General features: G+C 44.0%; 1 long non-coding RNA gene across 1 annotated transcript; it reads left to right on the top strand.

Annotated features, from left to right (window-relative positions):
- Positions 1–3,895: 3,895 nt before the first annotated feature.
- On the top strand, positions 3,896–5,877 carry LOC121072519. Its single transcript, XR_005821281.1, has 3 exons — positions 3,896–4,845; positions 5,291–5,423; positions 5,621–5,877. It is a non-coding gene; the product is annotated as an uncharacterized LOC121072519 (long non-coding RNA).
- The last annotated feature ends 1,031 nt before the right edge of the window (positions 5,878–6,908 follow it).

Raw genomic sequence — 6,908 nt, 5'->3', positions numbered from 1 at the left:
ATTTGACTTTGGTTTTATTTCCAACAAGATAGTTTTGTACTTTTGAGAATGTTTTCCTAAAAGACGTGAACAGTGTTTCTTTGCAGTGGTGGTAGGTTGCTTTGCCTGCTTCTGCAGACAAATTCTTATCTGAAAGGTTAAGTGGGATGATGAACAATGCTGTCTTGTATGTGTGGCCCTAGATTTCAATATGCAGCACCTTGGCTTCTTCCAGCTTCAGTGCTGGAGGTGTCGTAGCAGCAGGGAAACTTGGAGCCCTGAGTATCATACAGTGCTCAGAAACATTTCCTCCCCTTCTGCCCCATCTTGATGATGTACTTTCCATGCAAGGTCAAAGGCAGCATCTGATGTCTGTGGTTTTATTTTGTACCGAACGTAAGCCGAAGGACTCGGGTCTGAAAGCAGTGAACATGGGAAGCTGAAGGCAGCTTGACATGTGTCTTCAGAAGGACTTTGTAAAAATACCAAGAAATGAGATGTAGTCTATTTACTCTGTTTATAGTCAGTTTGCCATCTACAAAATGAAGGTAATAGGCTGGTAGTTACCAGCTGAAGTTAATAGACCTTGTAAAAGAAATCTGTAATTTTTTTGCTGAATGTAAAGGGCTATTATCCTTTAGATTAAGACCAGCTAGTTGCAACTAATGAACTATATCCCACATAATGTGCAAGATGAACTCTTACAACTGTTATAAAGAGAGCTTCGGTTAATCTTCTAATTACAAAATGAGTAAAATTATTTCTAATAGCGTATAGTTTTGTGGTCAAGCAGATAATTATCTTTCTTGCATAAAACAGTGAAAATCTTCTTTGGGGTAAATCAGTCTGTGTGCTCACTGACTTTGTCTGGCCCACAACTCATTTGTCTCTGTCCTCACTTAACCCTGAGCCGAAGCTTGGTGGCTTGATGAATTGGGTCTTTCCACTGAGCCTGGCACTCGCATTTAGTCTTGTCTGATCAACTTCTGTCCTGGCCTTTATCAGTGCTACTCCTGATGGTCCTAACCCCTCTTCTTCCTCTGTTCGTTCTTTTCTAAACAGCTATTTCTCCTAGATGCTAGTCCTTGAAAATTAGGCCTTAATATAAACTGGTAATAACTCTTCCCTTGCCAACTTCGTCTGCAAAAGTTGCTCGTCACAAGAGCTCTGACCCTGACCCTTGGATACCACTGAATTGTGTGTGATGCCTCCAAGTGAACAAGCTTTGATATCTTTTGGATTGAGGAGGGGGAGGTGGGGCAGGGAAGGGACTGAGCAAACAAACTGAAATAGCAGCAATAAATGAGGTCTGTGGTGAGACGCATGGTGAGGTGGTGTTACGTGAGATGGGGAAATCTGGGTGAAATACTGTCACTTCAGAGTAACTTTGTGGATGTGTAGACTCAAAGCAATTGCTTCATCAGACTGATGAGAGGCTTTTTTTTCAGTAAAACGGCCCCAGGGCTGAGCCTAAACAGTGGAAATGAGAGAGACCGAAAACAGACTGCCCTTTGCAAGTGCGACCCCCGTGCACCACGGAAAGCCAAGATTTCCAAGTTCTAGGACAATTCCACATAAAGGATAAAAGGCAAGTGGCTGGTTTGGGGCACTCTGTCGAGCCCAGAGAAGTCGCCGTTTTTTGGTTTGAGGCTGACTTTGAAAGCCCTTGGTGTTCAGGAGGTGCCGAGGATGTACATCTCCTTGCGCTGTGTGGTTTGACATAATTGGTTCAGTTTTTGTTAGGCAACTGCTGGTTTTATCCTTATTAACATTTAACACTGCTTATAAATAAGAAATGGGTTTCTAATAAGTTTCTAATTAAGGTGTTTTCATTTAATAGCTGCTGAGTGTTTCTGTGCTTCCTGGTTTGTTTTTTAACACCTTGTCTTAATGATTATAGAGTTTGAGGGACTAAACTCAGGAGGAGGAAAACTTCCTAGCACCAATTTAAAGGGAGCCTCCAGAGACCGTGCTTTGAGGCAATGCAGGAGGTGGTGCTGAGGGCTCTTTGTACTGGAGCTGTGGATGCATCCAGTGAGTTATTCAGGGCACAGTGAAAAAGGCATGCAGGAAAATAAAGGCAGATAATTACAGTAAGTAAGATTTCCTAGGGCAGCTCTGCTTTTCTCAGTGAACAGCCTAGTAGAGGACAGAGCTACTGCTTTTGTGAATAAATGAAAGAAAAACTACTTTTTGAATATTCTTACTTGTGAAAATAATTCTGAGTTCTAGCACTTAAAAAAAAAAAAAAAAATGCATTCTCCAAAATACTTTGAGTTATTCAAAGGCAGGTTCAACCTCCTTGCAGCACCTTTTATTATCTTTGTTGATTTAACTATTATTTCCCACAAACAATCTGATGTTTGCACTGGAGAAACATTGTCAAGGCAATTACATGGTCTAGTCTTTGTATTTCCAAAAGTCTTTTGCTTTTTAAGGAAACCTCAAATAATCTGATGCATTTGTTCTTACACATTTTATAAGAGTTTTCCCACTGCACGCATAAGGAAGGTTATTTACCTGCTTTTCTCCTCGGACTAATAAAGTCATACAGTGAGTGTCGCTCTGCTGTGCAGCCAGGTCGCAGCCCTGTGCTGTTGGGGCAGTCACTGCTGTCCAGAGCCACTCGTTTTGGAGCTGATGTAGTGCTCGTGAAGCAAGGCATTGGCATCGCCAGCCTGCCTGCTGGACCGTGCTGCCTCCGTGCTCCTCATGCAGCATCGGGGAATGCTGGGGTTCAGCATGGGCAGCCTGGGCAGGCTCGTGGTGGGAATGCTTGGCTTCCCTTGTGAGCTTATGGGCATGCTGCCTCATTTTCTCCTCTTTGTTAGGAAATAACAGCTAACTTGCGAAATATATGAGCGCCAGACAAAAACCTGAAGTTGCAATAAACTTCAGCAGGCTGACATTTTTTGAATAAATGTTAAGCCTATTTCCATGTAGTTTTCAGTGTACTTTTATGAAAGTTTAATCTTCCGTGAGAGCCTTTCTATGGGCTGTATCTGTGCACAAATACACATATACGTGTGCAAACAGACAGGTGTAAGGACACACACAGGCTTTTGAAAAGTGAGCCATGGCATTTCAGAAAACAAACAGACACCAAGACTTGTCTGCCTCTGCTTTTCCTTGCGCTCCTCCCTCTTAGGAAACTTTCTAACAGCAAATAAAACCCAAGAAAACTGCCTCCCAGATCTGTTAACACTCAGTTTTAAAGCAGGAGTTGTTAAAGGTGTTATTACTGATCTGAGGGAGGTGTACCTGCCTGCTGAGCTGCTCCCTCTGCTTTTGGAGTGTTTTATAAAGTGTATTGCACTTTGTATTTCCTCTGCACAGGTGTTGTTCTCATTTGTCAAATTCTTGAAGATCTGGATGTGTTTTTTTATAACTTTTTGCTATCTGCAGTGTTCCATCAAGGTATGAGCAGCTACGTATGTGAAGGGACAGCCTCTGGAACTTGCTGTTAAGGGGTAGAAGGGGTTAACTTTGTCTACAGGACTAAAGAAAAAGTCCCATTTCTAAGACAAAAGCTCCAGAATTGTACTTGTTTCATTGTCTTTAGTTTTGTCTTAAACTGAGAAATAGCCACAGGAGGTCACCAGCTTGCAAATTCCTCAGCAGGTTCCCCCTTAAAAGAATAATTCCTGCCATTTGAAGTGGCAGAGATGCAGCAGAGCTGCTGTTATGTTGCTTTTGAATAAGGTAATAATCGTATTAAAGTAATATAGTGCATAATGTGGGGTTATACCTAGCATTGTAGACTGAACAAATATTTTTTTCTCACAGAAAAAGACTGTTCTATTGTTTTCAATAAGAGTTTGAGGCTTCAGATGGTTTGAGGGATAAATAAACATGTTTAGTGTCTTGCTTTTCAAGTGCAAAAACGTTAGCTAAACTGAGATTCCACCTACAGAAACTCTGAAATCCGCTCCGAAGGCTTCGGCTCGTGGACAGCTTGTGAATTGTGCTCCCCTCAGTCTCTGCACATCCCCAGCATGGACTTTCTGAGGTTTTTCTTCAGTGTGAATTTTTTCCTTGCCTGCTCACGAGAGCCCTCGCGTTCAGAGGACGAGGGGCAGATGTGGGTGCCCTGCAGCAGTGCCCGGGGGCTCTCCGGAGGGGCTTCTCCCACCACCATGGGGAACTGCTCTTCCAGCCCTGCACGGCACCTTACTGCCAGGCCTGACGCTTATCCTGACAAAGCCTGGTGATTAGGGGTCTTGTTGGGAGGGCTAGCAGCGCTTGGATGGTCTAATTGCAGAGGGAAACAATTGTAGTGACCAAAATATCCTTTTCCCACCCTAAGAATACTGCTAGGCAGCTGCTCTTGGAAATGAAGTGATTCATCTCTGCACTGCAAAAATGGCTTTTTGATGTTTTCTATTTTCAGTTGCCAATACTGATGTAATTTTTATAGAAATTTATTGCTAAGAATGGCCAAATATAAGGATTTTTCCCAGAAAATACAAATACCTGAATGCCATTGCTTCCCATAGGGAAAATCTACTAAATTTTTTTCCTTATTCTTTGAGCTGGCTGGAGAGTGTACTTATGCTTGCACTTGTGCCAGTCTTAGACTTAATTTCTGACTCTTGACAGCTGACAATTATTTGCTGTATACTGCTATTTTCATATTGGGGAAAAAAATACTGCAAACAATGGATGTATGGGAGTGGTGGACAAGGCAGTATAGCGTGATATATTATAGCGCCGTGTCTTAGCTCGCAGTGGGCACTTACCCTTGTGATGTACGTGCTGCTTGGCAACTACGGAGTGCGGAAGCTGCTGCCCGTGACCCAGGATGGATCAGCACATGCAGGCTGACACCTGGCACCTCTCCTCTGCAGCACAGCCAAGCCTGCACAGGTGATCTTGCTTGCTATTCCTTTTTCTTTTTAAAATTACTTTTTTCTTTTTTTTTTTTTTTTCTTCATGGTGGGTAACTTTGCTCTCTAACAAACCAACCAATCTCTACATGTCGCTGTGTGTCCCATCTGCCAAGTGGCAATGCGGGACCATGATGCGCCCCCCTGCCGGTTCTGGCAAAGCTGCTTGTGGCCGGCCAGGCTGCACGGGGTGGAGAATGGGAGCAGGGCTGCCGGCGTGCTTCAGGGTGCTTGCAGGGGACGGAGTAATGCATAACATACAGTGAGCATGCAGTGTTCTTGTCTCGTGGGTTTAGGCAGCTGCTGCTGGAGGTTGCACCAATAACGCTGAAGAGCAGTCACGTTTTGAGATTCTTGAACTTGTTTTGTTCGGTGTTCCCAAACTGGCTTTGGTTCATTGCCTTTATTCTGTCCCTGCTCTGCAGGATTTACAGCTGACTCCAGCTGCAGAAAGTCCCGTAGGGCCAAGTGGCCCCCAAAAGTGCATCCGTGCCCCTGTGGTGCAGCCAGACGTACTGATGGGATGGGACAGCTGGGGCTGGGAGAACCTTGGCCCAGGTTTGGGTTTCTGTTCCTTTCTTCACCATGTGGTTGTGCTCAAGTGTTTAAGAATTCCTCCAAAGCCTTGAGTTATTTGCTTCTGAGTGCAAGAATATGCCTTTTCTCAAACAGCGTGCACCATTGTTCAGTTACCACTGCATTAGTGGTTTTCATCTTTGGGGCACTCACTTCTTTCGGTGTTTTTGTGCTTGCAGAAGTGACTTTGATCACCTGCTGCTGATCCTGAAGTTTATGCGAAAATACCTTTCTCATAACTCGCAGAGATGGTGGGGGAAGATCAGGCTTTCTAAGTGTGAGTGGTGTGTGTGGAGAAGCCATCCAAATTGTACAAAGCAAAAATGATGTCAACATTGACCATTATTTGTAGGAAAAAATCTTCAGGCCATTGTGGATAGCTTGATCCTGTGTGCCCACTGGATCAATGTCAGGAGAAATAAAGTATTTCTTTTACGAAGAACTAAATTGGTGGTGTTTCTGTATTTTAAATGTTATTCTGACAATGCTCATTCCTCTTACCTAGGGTCTAAAAGACTGCAGTAGTGATAATTGCTGCCATTTTTCTCTAATTTGTTGGAGTATGGAGTGATTTCGACTGGGAAAATTAAGTAGACTATGATTTTCCAGTTGAGAAAATGACAGAAGAGGCACGCAAAATGTCTGAGCAGGATATATAAAATGGTCAGTGTCACAGAGAAGGCAATAATATGAGAAAGAGGAGAAATAAAATTCATAGGAAGCACAAAGGACAGCATGGGGGAAAAATAGGTCCTTTCGTAATACACAGTGCAGTTATGAAACTCCATCCCCTGCAAATTTGTTAAAAAGAAGAATTTTATAAATGATTTAAATACAGAGGAGACAAACTCAGGAAGGATGTGGAAAGAGCTGCTAAGCGCAGTGCCCAGGTCCTCTGAGGGCTGGCGCTCAGTGTTCGAGCTACTGGTGAAGCTCTTGGGCCAGAGGCAAGAAAGCAAGAGGGTGAGTGTTTGGGGAGGGACTTCAGTTGGCTTTGTGTACAGATGGGAACAAAAGCTGTGGCATTTGACTTGATTCTACTCTTTCATTTACTTTCTCCAAGGCCCAGCTAGGTTGGAAGCGTGCTCCACAGTGCTGGGAGAGTTCTCAGCAGAAGCAAATAAGCGCTCTGTAAATAGAGCGTGGATAAGCTCGCCGGGGCGGTGTGCTTAGCACCACGGGGACCTCTCCAGGAGACCTGGGGAGCCCTCGGGTGCTGTGGGCATGGGGAAGGGGAGATGGGCAAAAATCCGACCGAGCAGGACAGACACAAGGAGCTCCCTTTGTGGTTTAAATGTCCCAGGTATTCCTTTTGTGCTTGGGCCCTTCCTCTTGGGAAGATCCTGCTGATGCTACGCGCTCCCCAGAAAGACATAGCTCAGCTGTGGCTGTAATCCAGAGTAACATTGAGTGCTACATTAGCAACAGAGGAAATACAGGTTAATAAACTCATAATATTAATTTTTC

The sequence above is a fragment of the Cygnus olor genome, chromosome 6 (genome assembly GCF_009769625.2).
Source record: "Cygnus olor isolate bCygOlo1 chromosome 6, bCygOlo1.pri.v2, whole genome shotgun sequence".
NCBI classification, from domain to species: Eukaryota; Metazoa; Chordata; class Aves; order Anseriformes; family Anatidae; genus Cygnus; species Cygnus olor.
The sequence above is the reverse complement of the archived record's forward strand: the minus strand, read 5'-3'. Positions and strand labels throughout refer to the sequence as shown.